The sequence below is a fragment of the Oncorhynchus gorbuscha genome, linkage group LG13, assembly GCF_021184085.1.
Source record: "Oncorhynchus gorbuscha isolate QuinsamMale2020 ecotype Even-year linkage group LG13, OgorEven_v1.0, whole genome shotgun sequence".
Taxonomy (NCBI): Eukaryota; Metazoa; Chordata; class Actinopteri; order Salmoniformes; family Salmonidae; genus Oncorhynchus; species Oncorhynchus gorbuscha.
The window spans coordinates 92,277,366-92,295,420 of NC_060185.1; the positions used below are offsets into that span (position 1 = coordinate 92,277,366).

An 18,055-nucleotide genomic window follows, 5' to 3' on the forward strand; every position below is an offset into this window, starting at 1 on the left:
ACTGCTAGGAGTGTTTCAGATGGCCTTATCCTCCACCGTAGCCCCACTGCTAGGAGTGTTTCAGATGGCCTTATCCTCCACCGTAGCCCCACTGCTAGGAGTGTTTCAGATGGCCTTATCCTCCACCGTAGCCCCACTGCTAGGAGTGTTTCAGATGGCCTTATCCTCCTCCATAGCCCCACTACTAGGAGTGTTTCAGATGGCCTTATCCTCCTCCGTAGCCCCACTACTAGGAGTGTTTCAGATGGCCTTATCCTCCTCTATAGCCCCACTGCTAGGAGTGTTTCAGACGGCCTTATCCTCCTCTATAGCCCCACTGCTAGGAGTGTTTCAGATGGCCTTATCCTCCTCCATAGCCCCACTGCTAGGAGTGTTTCAGATGGCCTTATCCTCCACCGTAGCCCCACTGCTAGGAGTGTTTCAGATGGCCTTATCCTCCACCGTAGCCCCACTGCTAGGAGTGTTTCAGATGGCCTTATCCTCCTCCATAGCCCCACTGCTAGGAGTGTTTCAGATGGCCTTATCCTCCACCGTAGCCCCACTGCTAGGAGTGTTTCAGATGGCCTTAGCCCCACTGCTAGGAGTGTTTCAGATGGCCTTATCCTCCTCCATAGCCCCACTGCTAGGAGTGTTTCAGATGGCCTTATCCTCCACCATAGCCCCACTGCTAGGAGTGTTTCCTCTCTCTCACTCGCTCTGTCAGGACCCAGGCAAGCACAACTAGTCCTGAGACTGGGCTGGGGCCCCTAAAGCACCTCTACCCCCCCCCCCTCCACCTCGACCCCTGGGGGGTTTGGAAACGAGCTGAGCGGTGCTTCAAAGAGATGTCGACCGCTGATGTTAAGCAGGGAGGAAGGGGGGGCCTCCATGTTTGAACTGAACCACTCGATATGTAGATTAACAGGGGATCCCCACAGTCCCCCATCTCCTCCCCTCTCTCCCTATACCTCTCCGGTCTGTCTCTCTGATGCTTGGATTGAATTTTCTTAGAATTTCAATCATGTTCTGATAAATAAAGGAATTCTAAGTCGATGGGGAAATTGTTCTGATCTAGGACAGTGATTTTGTCAAATGCTGCTTTATTCCCTACAGAAGAAAAACAGTTTTTTAAAGTGTATGCTAGTTCAAATTCGTTTTGTCACATACACTGAATACAATGGGTGTAGACCTTACAGTGAAATGCTTACTTACAAGCCCTTAACCAACAATACAGTTTTAAGAAGAATAAGTGTTAAAGTATTTGCTAAAATAAACTGAAGTTAAGAAATATAACATAATTAAAGAGCAACAATAAAATAACAGTAACGAGGCTATATACAGGCGGTACCACTACAGAGTCAATGTGCCGGGGCACCGGTTAGTCGAGGTAATTGAGGTAATATGTAGGTAAAGTAACTATGCATAGATAATAAACAGAGTAGCAGCAGTGTAAAAATGGGGGTGGGGGGGGAGATCAATGCAAATAGTCTGGGTAGCCATTTGATTAGCTGTTCAGGAGTCTTATGTCTAGGGGGTAGAAGCCTCTTGGACCTAGACTTAGCGCTCCGGGACTGCTTGCCGCGCGGTTGCAGAGAGAACAGTCTGACTAGGGTGCCTGGAGTCTTTAGCTTATTTTAGGTCCTTCTTCTGACACCGCCTGGTATAGAGGTCCTGGGTGGCAGCAAGATTGGCCCCAGTGATGTACTGGGCCGTATGCACGACCCCCTGTAGTACCTTGCGGTCGGAGGCTGAGTAGTTGCCATACCAGGCGGTGATGCAACCAGTCAGGATGCTCTCGATGGTGCAGCTGTGGAATTTTTTTGGAGGATCTGAGGACCCATGCCAAATCTTTTCAGCCTTCTGAGGGGGAATAGGCTTTGGGGTGGCGTTGTGGAGTGGGTTGTGGCGGAGCTGTGGCAAATTTCATCTGAAAGAAAGACGAGCCGGCAAATGAAATGAGTTTTAAAGAGGACAGAATTCCTCCAGAGCCGTTGACCGAGAGACTGACACAGACCTAGATAGAGTTATACAGAGCCTTCAAAGTATTCACACCCCTTGAATTGTTTCACACTTTGTTGTTAAAGCCTGAATTTAAATTGCAATTGTTTTCCACTGGCCTACACCTGATACCCCATAATGTCAAAGTGGAATGATTTTTTTCTTTCACTTGAACTTTTTACTAATTTAAATTAAAAAATGAAAAACGGAAATGTCTTGAGTTAATAAGTATTAAACATGGAAAGCCTAAATAAGTTCAGGAGTAAACATTTACTCAAGTCACACAAGTTGCATGGACTCACCCTGTGTGTAATGTTGTTAGTGTTTTTAATGATTTTTTTAGTGACTACCTCATCTCTGTACCCCACATATTTAGTTATCTGTAAGGTCCCTCAGTCGAGCAGTGAATATCAAACACAGATTCAACCACAAAGACCAGGGACGTTTTCCAATGCCTTCGTGGCTGCATCATGTTATTGGTATTGCTTGTAAAAATTTACTGGGGAGTTTTTCAGGATATAAAGAAACTGAATGGAGCTAAGCACAGGCGAACTCCTATAGGAAAACCTGGTCCAATCTGCCTTCTACCAGACACTGGGAGATTAATTCACTGTTCAGCAAGACAATAACCTGAATCACAAGGACAAATCTACACTGGAGTTGCTTACGAAGAGGGTGAATGTTCCTGAGTGGCCGAGTTAGATTTCCAAGTAGATTTAAGTAAAAACTATGGTAAGACCTGAAATTGTTTTTTTTAGTAATGATTAACAACCAATTTGACAAAGATTGAAGAATTTAGAAAATAATAATGGGTAAATGTTACACAATCCAGGTGTGGAAAGCTCTGAGACCCAGAAAGACTCGCACCTCTGGCAGCGATTACAGCTGTTTCTACAAAGTATTCATTCAGGTTTGTGAATACTTACATAAATGAGATATTTCTGTTATTTTGACCCCCCCCCCAAAAATAAAATATACATTTTCACTTTGTCATTATGGGGTTTTGTATGTAGATGGGTGAGAGGGGAAAAAAATATATTTATCCATTTTGAATTCTGGCTGTAACACAACAAAATGTGGAATAAATCAAGGAGTATGAATTATTTTTGAAGGCAGTGAATCTATTAGGCTTGTGAAAGGGGGTTGGTGGATGTTTTTGATTTATTGTTACTGTTTCTGGCTGTAGAAGTGAGCTCTTTTAAAAAATATTGAATCATCTATGTCTAGTTTATAGGCTAGCAGTGCTGACATACTTTCCCCTTCACATGAACTCCTTCAGAAGACTGAGGGGATTGTTTTAATGAAGACTGCAGTGACTGGATGGAGCAGTGTGGTCATTGATAGAAATCAATACAGTCTGTCTCTGTGGGTGAGGTAGAGAGGAACACTGTAATGGTTGTCTCCTTTCCCCTTAGTGGAAACATAAGTGATGGCTGCAACAGTAGTTCTGTTTTTTCTTCATCCCTCAAACTCTAGTGAAGAGCATTCTCATGTTTCTAAACTCCTTCAGCAGTAGTCTAATACCCCCCCAGCAGGTTCTCATGTTTCTAAACTCCTTCAGCAGTAGTCTAATACCCCCCCAGCAGGTTCTCATGTTTCTAAACTCCTTCAGCAGTAGTCTAATACCCCCCCAGCAGGTTCTCATGTTTCTAAACTCCTTCAGCAGTAGTCTAATACCCCCCCAGCAGGTTCTCATGTTTCTAAACTCCTTCAGCAGTAGTCTAATACCCCCCCAGCAGGTTCTCATGTTTCTAAACTCCTTCAGCAGTAGTCTAATCCCCCCCAGCAGGTTCTCATGTTTCTAAACTCCTTCAGCAGTAGTCTAACCCCCCAGCAGCAGGTTTCTAAACTCCCAGCAGTCTAATACCCCCAGCAGGTTCTCATGTTTCTAAACTCCTTCAGCAGTAGTCTAATACCCCCAGCAGGTTCTCAGGGTTCCCCCAGCAGTAGTCATACCCCCCAGCAGGTTTCTAAACTCCTTCAGCAGTAGTCTAATACCCCCCAGCAGGTTCTCATGTTTCTAAACTCCTTCAGCAGTAGTCTAACCCCCAGCAGCCTAAATTCCTTCAGCAGTAGTACCCCCCAGCAGGTTCTCATGTTTCTAAACTCCTTCAGCAGTAGTCTAATACCCCCCAGCAGGTTCTCATGTTTCTAAACTCCTTCAGCAGTAGTCTAATACCCCCCAGCAGGTTCTCATGTTTCTAAACTCCTTCAGCAGTAGTCTAACCCCCCCCCCAGCAGGTTCTCATGTTTCTAAACTCCTTCAGCAGTAGTCTAATACCCCCCAGCAGGTTCTCATGTTATAAACTCCTTCAGCAGTAGTCTAATACCCCCCAGCAGGTTCTCATGTTTCTAAACTCCTTCAGCAGTAGTCTAACCCCCCAGCAGGTTCTCATGTTTCTAAACTCCTTCAGCAGTAGTCTAATACCCCCAGCAGGTTCTCATGTTTCTAAACCCCAGCAGGTTCTCATGTTTCTAAACTCCTTCAGCAGTAGTCTAATACCCCCCAGCAGGTTCTCATGTTTCTAAACTCCTTCAGCAGTAGTCTAAACTCCTTCAGCAGTAGTCCCCCAGCAGCAGGGTTCTAAACTCCTTCAGCAGTAGTCTACCCCCCCCAGCAGGTTCTCATGTTTCTAAACCCCAGCAGCAGCAGGGTTCTAAACTCCTTCAGCAGTAGTCTAATACCCCCGCAGCAGGTTCTCAGTGTTCTAAACTCCTTCAGCAGTAGTCTAATACCCCCCCAGCAGGTTCTCAGGGTTCTAAACTCCTTCAGCAGTAGTCTAATACCCCCCCAGCAGGTTCTCAGGGTTCTAAACTCCTTCAGCAGTAGTCTAATACCCCCCAGCAGGTTCTCAGGGTTCTAAACTCCTTCAGCAGTACACCTGAGAAGAGAGGGGACATGCTACATCCTGCTGGTCGTACCTTTTGACCCCTCTCTGGGTGCGCTCTACTGCCTCATCACACACATCCACAGGGCTGACTCTCAGCCCTCTGCAAGGCAGTGCTCATGAGGGCTGTAGCGATCTCGATGGGACGGTAAAGGAGAGGAGACCTATAGTTTCAGAAGTGGACAGGCACTTGGCTCATCAAAGGAAGCATTGACTCCAACCGTAAGCTGAGGAATGAACTCTTTATCTCTCACACATGCATACAGCTCGTAGGTTAGTCACTGTATTAATCTTGTTGACATGAAATGGGACAAGTTGTGTAGAAAGCACATTGTCCCTATGAGTTCTACCTCCTTTCAGAAATGTAGGTTCAGCTTGAATAGGTTTTGTGCGTCACTTGTTTTTAATAATAACACACACAATCAACAGCTAATACAAGTAGTAAATCAATGAGCCATCGTTGAAGACGATGAGAAGACTGACAACACAATGTCCCTACCCGTCCCCGTCCCCTAACCCTACCAGGATGAAAAGAGGGTTTTGAAGAGATGCTGATGGCTGTTCATGGCTGCGCCTGTGGACACAGGAGTCCAGCAGACAGACTAGGCTACTAGCCTATAGGATATGATGGTGAATGGGAAAGTGTAGACTGACACTGGGTCTGGGCTGGGTGGGAGTGAACAGAACAGCAGTTGTTTCGTCTTCTGGTTGTGAGATGCCATTACAGCCTATGTGTTAACTGCCTCCTGAGACCTGCTATCGTCTGCTGGGGTGATTGGCTGCTGGCTGGGTTCTCTGTTTCTCCTTTACAGGGTTAATGGCAGGCTACAGCATCGGCAGTAAAACTCACACTGTGTGTGTGTGTTGGCTGGCCTTGAGACAAAGGGGAGGAAGGGAGTTAGAGAGTAGGGGTGAGTTGGAGAATGGGGAAAGAGGGGAGAGAATCTGAAGTCAAATGTCTGCTGTTTGCTGATGAACTGGTGCTTCTGTCCCCAACCAAGGAGGGCCTACAGCAGCACCTAGATCTGTCCCCAACCAAGGAGGGCCTACAGCAGCACCTAGATCTGTCCCCAACCAAGGAGGGCCTACAGCAGCACCTAGATCTGTCCCCAACCAAGGAGGGCCTACAGCAGCACCTAGATCTGTCCCCAACCAAGGAGGGCCTACAGCAGCAGCAACCAAGGAGGGCCTACAGCAGCACCTAGATCTGTCTCCAACCAAGGAGGGCCTACAGCAGCACCTAGATCTGTCCCCAACCAAGGAGGGCCTACAGCAGCACCTAGATCTGTCCCCAACCAAGGAGGGCCTACAGCAGCACCTAGATCTGTCCGCAACCATAATGGCATTCCAAAAAAGGTCCAGTTGCCAAGACAACAAATACAAATTCCATCTAGACACTGTTGCCATAGAGCACACAAACAAAACATACCTTGGCCTAAACATCAGCGCCACAGGTAACTTCCACAAAGCTGTGAACGAGCTGAGAGATAAGGCAAGAGGGGCCTTCTATGCCATCAGAATGAACATAATATTCAACATACCAATTAGGATCTGGATAAAAAATACTTGAATCAGTCATAGAGCCCATTGCCCTTTATGGTTGTGAGGTCTGGGGTCTGCTCACTAACCAAGAATTCACAAAATGGGACAAACATCAAATTGAGACTTAAACAACATAGAACACCAAATAATAAAGGGGGAGAGACCTAGGAGTAAAGGGGGAGAGACCTAGGAGTAAAGGGGGAGAGACCTAGGAGTAAAGGGGAGAGACCTAGGGTAAAGGGGGGGGAGAGACCTAGGAGTAAAGGGGAGAGTAAAGGGGGAGAGACCTAGGAGTAAAGGGGAGAGACCTAGGGTAAAGGGGGGAGAGACCTAGGAGTAAAGGGGGAGAGACCTAGGGGAGAGACCTAGGAGTAAAGGGGGAGAGACCTAGGGGTAAAGGGGGAGAGACCTAGGGGTAAAGGGGGAGACCTAGGGGTAAAGGGGAGAGACCTAGGGGTAAAGGGGGAGACCTAGGGGTAAAGGGGAGAGACCTAGGGGTAAAGGGGAGAGACCTAGGGGTAAAGGGGAGAGACCTAGGGGTAAAGGGGAGAGACCTAGGGGTAAAGGGGGAGAGACCTAGGGGTAAAGGGGGAGAGACCTAGGGGTAAAGGGGGAGAGACCTAGGGGTAAAGGGGAGAGACCTAGGGGTAAAGGGGGAGAGACCTAGGGGTAAAGGGGGAGAGACCTAGGGGTAAAGGGGAAGAGACCTAGGGGTAAAGGGAGGAGGGGGAGAGACACTCTTCAAGGTGGATTACACCAAACCTCCTTCCCCTTCAACTCTCCTGTCTGTCTTCGTTGCTATGATGATAGTGCTGCGGTCAAAGCCAGTGTTGTTTTTGACCAACAACCTCTGTGATATTTTGAGATCCAGAAGGGTGTGTACATTTTTGTACATAGACTGTTAATCCAAGTTGTTGGGTTTTAGGACTTCTTCAATAATACTCTAGTCTTGACTGTGGCACGGTCCTTCCAAACCCTGGGGAGGGTGACTGTGTTTGAGCGTCGTCTTCTGTGTGTGTGGTTGTGTTGGTAACCTTGTCCATGCTTTGTTTTGAACAATGTTCCATTGTGTGTCAGTTGTCTATGAATGGACATTGTACACATTTCCTCAACATACATTTAGTCATACTTCTGTGGAGGTTAGGCCTAGTTTTCATCTCCCTCATGTCAGTTTTCTCTGCCCTGAGGATGCTGTGCCCCCCAACAGTTTTTCTGCTGAAACGGGTTTATAGAAGAACCTGGAGGTTTATTAGGTGTTTTAGGGAAATATGCCAGAGTAACCTGACTCCTCCCCCTCCCTGCCCACTTTTCACTGTGAGTGGGGGTGAGAAAGGAAGTGAAAGACTGTTTGTGGATTAAAGGCAAAATCATTGGTGCTCATTGGCCACTTAGACTCTTGAGACTGTGGCCTAAGGGCTGTTGCTATGGAAAGTTCAGAGGAGAATGTCTAGAATGGTAGTGGACACGCTGGTAGTGAGGGTTCTGGTCAGTAGGTTGCTGCTGGTAGTGAGGGTTCTGGTCAGTAGGTTGCTGCTGGTAGTGAGGGTTCTGGTCAGTAGGTTGCTGCTGGTAGTGAGGGTCCTGGTCAGTAGGTTGCTGCTGGTAGTGAGGGTTCTGGTCAGTAGGTTGCTGCTGGTAGTGAGGGTTCTGGTCAGTAGGTTGCTGCTGGTAGTGAGGGTTCTGGTCAGTAGGTTGCTGCTGGTAGTGAGGGTTCTGGTCAGTAGGTTGCTGCTGGTAGTGAGGGTTCTGGTCAGTAGGTTGCTGCTGGTAGTGAGGGTCCTGGTCAGTAGGTTGCTGCTGGTAGTGAGGGTTCTGGTCAGTAGGTTGCTGCTGGTAGTGAGGGTCCTGGTCAGTAGGTTGCTGCTGGTAGTGAGGGTTCTGGTCAGTAGGTTGCTGCTGGTAGTGAGGGTTCTGGTCAGTAGGTTGCTGCTGGTAGTGGTGATAAAGATATTGCTGTAGCTACTGGCTTCTAGAGGGGATGAGTGGGATCAGCTGTAGCTACTGGCTTCTAGAGGGGATGAGGGATCAGACGCAGGGGGGGGGGGGGGGGGGTTTTAAAGGCTTTGTTTTCAAATAAATCAGGATTTTTTGTTCTACTACAATGCCCAATCAAGTCCCCCACATCCTAAAAAGACTGATGATGATGAGATCAAGGAAAACAGAGGAGTATTATTATAAATAAATAAAATCTGAAAATTTGGAACAGTGTAAACAATACTTCATCAACTGATAAATAATACCGTAGAGGGTCGAACGAGAAGCCTCTATTACAGCAACACAAGGATTAACAACAGACGAATTTGTGAAATTGTTTATCCGACATGTGGTTGCGTGAGACTTGGTGCTCACAGAATCAGTAGACTGTAAATCAAACAGGCAACAGGATCAGGATCGGTCTTCTTTCTGGAGATGTGGATGAGTTAATAACGCCAGGAACATTTATTTGATTCTAGAATAAAGTTTGGGTTTCTTCAGTTCTCACTTTTCTTAGACCATAGGACAGGGGCTGTTTTCTCATCTCATTCTGCTGCTACCTCCACTGAATTGTTCTCAACACCAATATGCTGGTTAACTTTGCTACTATGCACTTTGCAACATGGTCTAGGAAAAAGCACCAATTCAACAGTGACCTGATGTGTTTTACAAACAGGGACTGCGACCACAATCCAAAGTGGGATTAGGTGCATTTGTTATAAAATATTATTTTTTATTAGTGTTACACCATTGTTCTTAAGTAATAACCTTATACAATTTCATTACCACATGTCTTAGACTGATGAGCTGTTCCATCCCCACGGCCTCCACAATGAATCAGTTCACTCAGACGGGAGCCAATCAGAAAGGAGCATCATGATATTCTTTGTTGCTACTGCTCGACTAAAGAAATATCTGTCGACCAAACAATGGACCAGTCCACTAAATGGGGTCAGCCCTAAAAGGCTTTTCTATAGCCTGCCTTCTAACCTCTCTCTCTCTCTGTCCGTCTCTCTCTCTCTGTCCCTCGCTCTCTGTCCGTCTCTCTCTCCTGTAGGTAAGTTTGAGGAGAGGGAGGACCGGGTACCTAAGTTGGAGCAGCTCAACTCCCTGGGCTTCATGTGTTCTCTGAACCTTGTTCTCAACAAGAGAGACCTCATCAAGATGGAGCTGCTGCTGTTGGAGACATTCAGCTGGAACCTGTGTATGCCCACCCCGGCCCACTTCATAGACTACTACCTCCAGGCCTCGGTGCAGGAGGGAGACCTGTACAACGGCTGGCCTCTCTCCTCCCTCTCCAAGACCAAAACCTTTATGGACAAGTACACACACTACTTCCTGGAGGTGTCACTGCAAGGTGAGGGGTGATGGAGGGAGGGAGGGAATTAAAAAAACAGAGGGACTTAGGAATATCAGTGCAGTCTCTTGTGCTTATCACAATTTAATATAATGAATCATAATGTTGCTCTAGACTAGACCATTTCTAACAGTCTCTGTGGTCCTCTAGAGACTAGACCATTTCTAACAGTCTCTGTGGTCCTCTAGAGACTAGACCATTTCTAACCGTCTCTGTGGTCCTCTAGCGACTAGACCATTTCTAAGCGTCTCTGTGGTCCTCTAGCGACTAGACCATTTCTAACAGTCTCTGTGGTCCTCTAGCGACTAGACCATTTCTAACAGTCTCTGTGGTCCTCTAGAGACTAGACCATTTCTAACAGTCTCTGTGGTCCTCTAGAGACTAGACCATTTCTAACAGTCTCTGTGGTCCTCTAGAGACTAGACCATTTCTAACAGTCTCTGTGGTCCTCTAGAGACTAGACCATTTCTAACAGTCTCTGTGGTCCTCTAGCGACTAGACCATTTCTAACAGTCTCTGTGGTCCTCTAGCGACGAGACCATTTCTAACCGTCTCTGTGGTCCTCTAGCGACGAGACCATTTCTAACCGTCTCTGTGGTCCTCTAGCGACGAGACCATTTCTAACCGTCTCTGTGGTCCTCTAGAGACTAGACCATTTCTAACCGTCTCTGTGGTCCTCTAGAGACTAGACCATTTCTAACCGTCTCTGTGGTCCTCTAGCGACTAGACCATTTCTAAGCGTCTCTGTGGTCCTCTAGCGACTAGACCATTTCTAACCGTCTCTGTGGTCCTCTAGCGACTAGACCATTTCTAACAGTCTCTGTGGTCCTCTAGCGACTAGACCATTTCTAACAGTCTGTTCCTCTAGACCTCTACTAACAGTCTGATTGGCTGTGTTCCTCTAGACCATGCGTTCCTGAGTTTCCGGCCGTCTCAGGTGGCGGCAGCGTGTGTAGCGGCGTCTCGTATCTGTCTCCAGATTTCTCCTAGCTGGACCACGTCTCTACACCTTCTGACTGGATACACCTGGGACCACCTCACACACTGCATCAAACTCATGCTGCTGTAAGTCTCTCTCTCACACACACACACACACACACACCTGGGGCCACCTCACACACTGCATCAAACTCATACTGCTGTACGTCTCTCACACACACACACCTGGGGCCACCTCTCACACACACACACCTGGGGCCACCTCACACACACACACACCTGGGGCCACCTCACACACACACACACCTGGGGCCACCTCACACACACACACACCTGGGGCCACCTCACACACACACACACCTGGGGCCACCTCACACACACACACACCTGGGGCCACCTCACACACACACACACCTGGGGCCACCTCACACACACACACACACACCTGGGGCCACCTCACACACACACACACACACCTGGGGCCACCTCACACACACACACACACCTGGGGCCACCTGGGGCCACCTCACACACACACACACACCTGGGGCCACCTCACACACACACACACACCTGGGGCCACCTCACACACACACACACACCTGGGGCCACCTCACACACACACACACACACCTGGGGCCACCTCACACACACACACACACACCTGGGGCCACTTCACACACTGCATCAAACTCAGGCTGCTGTTAGTCTCTCACACACACATTCACACACACACATCTGAGCCCAATTGAATGCTTGTATGCACAGGGTTTTCTTTATTTGTAACTATTTTCTACATTGTAGAATAACAGTGAAGACATCAAAACTATGAAATAACACACAGAATTATGTAGTAACCAAAAAAGTGTTAAACAAATAAAAATGTATTTTATATTTGAGATTCTTCAAAGTAGCCTTCCTTTGCCTTGATGACAGCATTGCACACTCTTGTCTCTCTTCAACAGTGCACATGACAGTGACGTGAAGGAGGCCAACAAACCCAAATCCACCCCTCTATTGTCTCGATCCGCCTCTCTCCAGTCTCACTCTCCTCTCTCCCACCTCTCACCGGTCCCAGCCATCCAGAGACCAGCTACCTCCTCCTCCACCCCCCAGCAGCTCTTCTTCCAGCCCAGCCCAGTGAGCTTCCCACACCTCTCCCCCTCCCTGTCCCAGCTCCACGCGCTAGCCGACTCCCAGGCTGTGGAGCCTGCTGGAGTCAACATGTCCCAGGACTTCCTCCAGAGCCACAGGATGGGGCTGCTCACTGGGGCCAACACCATGACCTCCACAGCAGGGGCCTTCCCCTCCTATCCTAGCCTGACTTCGGGGCTGCAGCCTGGGGCTCGGGTGGCACCGCTGGCCTTGCAGGGCCCCATCTCCATGCAGGTAGCCTTGGCTGCGGAGCCGAAACACTGCCTCAGCATGGCCTACAGCCGGGGTACCTGGGGGGCGTGGGCCCCCACCACACCTTCACGGCAGCGGGCTGCTTCGACAGATGACGCCAGGAGACAGAGGAGAGGATGAACAGCAAACGAGCCAGGGACAGGGAGCGCTGCAATCCTCTCCCATCACTACTTCCTCCTCCTCTCCGGTCCCTGGCAGACCTCCTCACTCTCTCCATCAGCACCCCGCCCCCCTCCTCGGCCGCCCCTTGCCCCGCGCCCCCCCACCTTCAGACAGAGACGGAGAGAAGGACTGCTCAAACGCAAGCAAAGGTCGAAGGGCACCGATCACCCCGTGGAAGTCATCACACTGACATGACGCCACTGACTGATGTTGAACACTGTTCTAATCACGTCACAGGAACGTGAAGCCAAGGCAGAAGCATTAAAACACTGTGGAATGGTCACCGTATGTCCCTGGTTAAGATGCTGTTATCACTGTGAACCAGAGGCTATGCAGCATGTTTCCTCCTCAGTGCCTCCTGGGTTTTGACCAGAGTGATTTATGTCTGTGAATTCAGCTGAAGATGAAGTGCTGCTCTCTCTCTCTCTGTGTCTCTCTGTGTCTCTGTGTAATCAATTCCACTGAAGATGAGAAATAGGCCAGTAAATTAAAGTTTTGAGCTGCTGAATTGGGAACAGTGGTATGACTTGTTATAAGCAGACATAGCATCTTCAACTCACTGGTATGTGACATAGCTATGTCAGTCTGTGTGTATTGGCTTTACATCACGCTTATGACAGTGAATAACTTGATAATGTCACTAAGTGCTACAGGGAGCCCTCTGACAATTCCTACCCATAATCCTCAATGGATGGATAGGGAGGTCAGAGTTCATTGTTCTGTCACTGCAGAGGAATTCCACAGTTAACACACCTGTCATGTTTTGGTTCTCTTCCCATCCTCCTTCCTATCTGAGTGAGAGAGTGTATTAATGTAGCATTCTAATTCTATGCTTGGAACTTTGTTGATGTGTACATAATGACATTCTGCTGCCTTCTATATGAACTGATGGTTCTGTGTGAGCTGAAGACTTGTTTCCATGAACCACTGCGTGTATCAGGGACTTGATGTAACAGATTACTTGAATACGATGCCATTGAAACGTGACGTAACTTTTAATTTAAGTTGTTGCTTTATTTTGTATTCCTTGGTTGTTTTTGTTTTGTTTTTTATACTGGTGTGAAACACATTTTTTGTTTTTATTTTATATTTTAAATGTAAAAAGCCATTGTATAGCAACTGAATATTCAGGCTCAGGTTGTTAGGCTGAGGATATCCAATCAGCCATCTCCTTATTGAGGAGGTTACCAATCAGCTGTTTTCTTACTAGTTTGTGTGCTTTAAGTAGATGCTAGCATGGCACCCAAGAGGGTTTCTCACTTCTCTCCCAGAGGAAGAGGACCTGCCTTTTTAAATGACATACTAAGATATATAAAACACACTGTTTGCATCCTGATGGAATCCGTGACCTCGCGGTCGATGAAACACACAAGCCCATCTGCAGCTGATCACTAATTGCTTCCCACATTTCCAAAACTTCCACTTCCTGCTGGAACGTAAACACATCCAGATTCCCCTTCTGCGTCACAGGCGGTCTCGCTGGTTACCGTGGCGATGGCCAACAATCTAAATCAGGGGGCTCACTCAGAAGGACAGTTGGAAGGTTACAGAATGTTTAGATGCCCATAACTGATCTAAACAGCATGTTTCTATCTGTTGTGTAGAGCAGGGAATGATGGAAGCTCTAGAAATCACATTTCTATTTGCAACAGTGTTAACTTCTGGTCCTTTTCTGTCGGTATGCTTTGAATGTGTACATTTTTACTATGGTTGTACCTTGTCCCCAACAGTTTTCATACTTGAACTATGCTGATACTACTACGGCTGTGTTCTGATTCTCAATGTTCTGGGCCTAGATATCGAGACGCTTTCATTGAACACTGTGAAGCCTGGCTTTAGCAAGATATCTGGCAAGCATCTGAAATGTGTCAACTTTTTATAGCATAAACATACCTTACTGTAGTCTAGATTAGTATTTTACTACAAATGGAATGAAGGGCTTAGTAGGAACCAAATGCATCTTCCTGACTGACCTCTTCTGAACTGTCAATCCCACTCACTGTATGGTCATCACTACTTTTATAGACAAAAGGATTCTTCCTGTTAACTTTGTTTAGTTTTTAAAAAAGTGCATTTGATTTAGTCTTGTTCTTCCTGTGTTAATAAAGATGGATGCGGTCGGTGTGGAGTACTAGGTCATATTCATTAGGCACCAAATGGAAGAAGACACACAGGGAGGGACTAAATCAGATTTTTCTTTATTGGACATGTTGGCTTTGGCTACGGTATGACCTATTGAACACGGCCCTGTTTTAAGTAAAAGTACTCTCTTCTCTCACTAAAAAGCTACTTCTCTCACTGAGGTCTGAAGGTTGTTTTGTTGATAGAACCATAGCATTAGAATAATTCATTCTGTTTATGGCTAGAACTCTTCTCACAGCCATCACTACTGGTTCATCTTTTAGGACTTATTGTTTGACATTATTTTGTGATTTGACTCCATGTTGCTCCTTGCTGCCAGAAAGCAGAGAGCTCTGAACACATAACTATGTTGCATATTGCAGCCTTGACTGGTGTACTGCACATGTTGCTATAGCGATACTGTGCATTTTTCCATGTACACAGAACTGTGCTGATACCAAACAACCACACTACTTGTCATTTCATTGGACATGAGAAATGTCCCAGTATTTTTGTTGATAAAGGGGCTTTTATCAGATGAGCCATTGAAATAAACAACAAACTGAATATCTTCACTGAGTTGGTTTTTGTGCACCCTAGGGGGGAGGAGGAGAGGCAGAAACCCTGGTCTAGCTGACTTAAACTGAGGGGGAGGAATATGAAGTGTCTTCTCTACAGTCCTCACACTCCACCCTCTCGTCTCATTCATCATTCATCATGGTCTGTGTTCTACAACATTCTGTCAGAGGCCTATTCATCACACACTGTCAGACGAGAGTATTATGAATATGAACGCACAGACGTCACACAGTGAAACATTACCATCCAATGAATTCCTTCCAAAATAATTGTCCATTATATTTTTTCACATATACTATAGCTTCTGATGGGATCACTGGAGGAGGATATAGTGAGATCAAGTAGCAGGAGACACCAGCCACACAGTCCATCTGTAGACTAGTGAAGAGACCAGCCACACAGCCCATCTGTGGAGACTAGTGAAGACACCAGCCACACAGCCCATCTGTGGAGACTAGCGAAGACACCAGCCACACAGCCCATCTGTGGAGACTAGTGAAGACACCAGCCACACAGCCCATCTGTGGAGACTAGTGAAGACACCAGCCACACAGTCCATCTGTGGAGACTAGTGAAGACACCAGCCACACAGCCCATCTGTGGAGACTAGTGAAGACACCAGCCACACAGCCCATCTGTGAAAACTAGTGAAGACACCAGCCACACAGCCCATCTGTAGACTAGTGAAGAGACCAACCACACAGCCCATCTGTGGAGACTAGTGAAGACACCAGCCACACAGCCCATCTGTATAGACTAGTGAAGAGACCAGCCACACAGCCCATCTGTAGACTAGTGAAGAGACCAGCCACACAGCCCATCTGTGGAGACTAGTACAGTGGTGATTGGAGAAGCAGGGTGGGATGTGAAAAATGGTGCACATTTTGTATTTTTTATTTAAACAATCCAAATGACCTCAATGGCTCCTTGTGGCTCCACCTCATACAATGTGATTTTCTGGATTTTTGTTTTAGATTCCGTCTCTCACAGTTGAAGTGTACCTATGATACAAATTACAGACCTCTACATGCTTTGTAAGTTGGAAAACCTGCAAAATCGGCAGCGTATCAAATACTTGTTCTCCCCAATGTATGTATGTATGTATGTATGTATGTATATATATATATATATATATATACACACACAAGTTTTTCAGGTGCTAGCTAGCATTAAACTTATCTTAACATTATCACTAGTTAACTTCACATGGTTGATGATATTATTAGTTTATCTAGCTTGTCCTGCATTGCATATAATCGATGCGGTACCTGTTAATTTATCATTGAATCACAGCCTACTTCACCAAAAGGGTGATTTAACAAGCGCATTCATGAAAAAAGCACTAACATTGCACCAATGTGTACCTAACCATAAACATCAATGCCTTTCTTAAAATCAATACACAAGTATGTATTTTTAAACGTGCATATTTAGTTAATATTGCCTGCTAACAAGAATTTAGGGAAATTGTGTCACTTCTCTTGCTTTCTTTGCAAGCAGAGTCAGGGTATATGCAGCAGTTTGGCCCGCCTGGCTCGTTGCGAACTGTGTGAAGACCATTTCTTCCTAACAAAGACCATAATTAATTTGCCAGAATTGTACATAATTATGACATAACATTGAAGGTTATACAATGTAACAGCAATATTTAGACTTCTGGATGCCACCCGTTAGATAAAATACAGAACGGTTCCATATTTCACTGAAAGAATAAACGTTTTGTTTTCAAAATGATCGTTTCTGGATTTGACCATATTAATGACCTAAGGCTTGTATTTCTGTGTGTTATTATGTTATAATTACGTGTATTTGATAGAGCAGTCTGCCTGAGCGGTGGTAGGCAGCAGCAGGCTTGAGAGCATTCATTCAAACAGCACTTTCCTGCATTTGCCAGCAGCTCTTCGCTGTGCTTCAAGCATTGCGCTGTTTATGACTTCAAGCCTATCAACTCCTGAGATTAGGCTGGCAATACTAAAGTACCTATTAGAACATCCAGTAGTCAAAGGTATATGAAATACAAATGGTATAGAGACAAATAGTCCTATAATAACTATAACCTAAAACTTCTTAACTGGGAATATTGAAGGCTCATGTTAAAAGGAACCACCAGCTTTCATATGTTCTGAGCAAGGAACTTAAACATGAGCTTTTTTTACATGGCACATATTGCACTTTTACTGTCTTCTCCAACACTTTGTTTTTGCATTATTTGAACCAAATTGAACATGTTTCATTATTTATTTGAGACTAAATAGATTTTATTGATGTATTAAATTAAGTTAAAATAAGTGTTAATTCAGTATTGTTGTAATTGTCTTTATTACAAATATTTTTAATCAGCCGATTAAATCGGTACAGGCTTTTTTGGTCCTCCAAGAATCGGTATCGGATCGGCTTTGAAAAATCATAATGGTCGACCTCTAGTTCCATCCCCCATGTCAAACTCTTGGATTCCTTATTAAGGGGACATCACCTTAACTTCTATTTTAATACACCAATGGCAGCATGACATTCTCGTACCTAAGTTAAATAAGTACCAACATCGGAGAAGGCGTGTTTGCAAAGGGGCATGGTATATATGCCTGGATAGCTATGCTACTTGTGCTAAAATTTGACTGTATAGTGTCAGCAAATATAATTGAAAGTTTACACTATTAATCTATGGCAAATATACTTATATGTTTCCCCTTTCATTTGTGTCTGGTGTTAGCTAGTTACCTTTTAGCTAGATCTTCATCTGTGTCTGGTGTTAGCTAGGTCTTCATCTGTGTCTGGTGTTAGTTACTGGCTAGGTCTTCATCTGTGTCTGGTGTTAGCTAGGTCTTCAGCTGTGTCTGGTGTTCGCTAGGTCTTCATCTGTGTCTGGTGTTAGTTACTGGCTAGGTCTTCATCTGTGTCTGGTGTTAGCTAGGTCTTCAGCTGTGTCTGGTGTTAGCTACAGGTTAGCTAGGTCTTCATCTGTGTCTGGTGTTAGTTACTGGCTAGCTAGGCCTTCATCTGTGTCTGGTGTTAGTTACTGGCTAGCTAGGTCTTCATCTGTGTCTGGTGTTAGCTAGGTCTTCATCCGTGTCTGGCGTTAGCTATGTCTTCATCCGTGTCTGGTGTTAGC

General features: G+C 46.0%; 1 pseudogene; it reads left to right on the forward strand.

Annotated features, from left to right (window-relative positions):
- LOC123993710 overlaps positions 1-14,366 on the forward strand; it is a 31,102-nt pseudogene extending 16,736 nt beyond the window's left edge.
- The last annotated feature ends 3,689 nt before the right edge of the window (positions 14,367-18,055 follow it).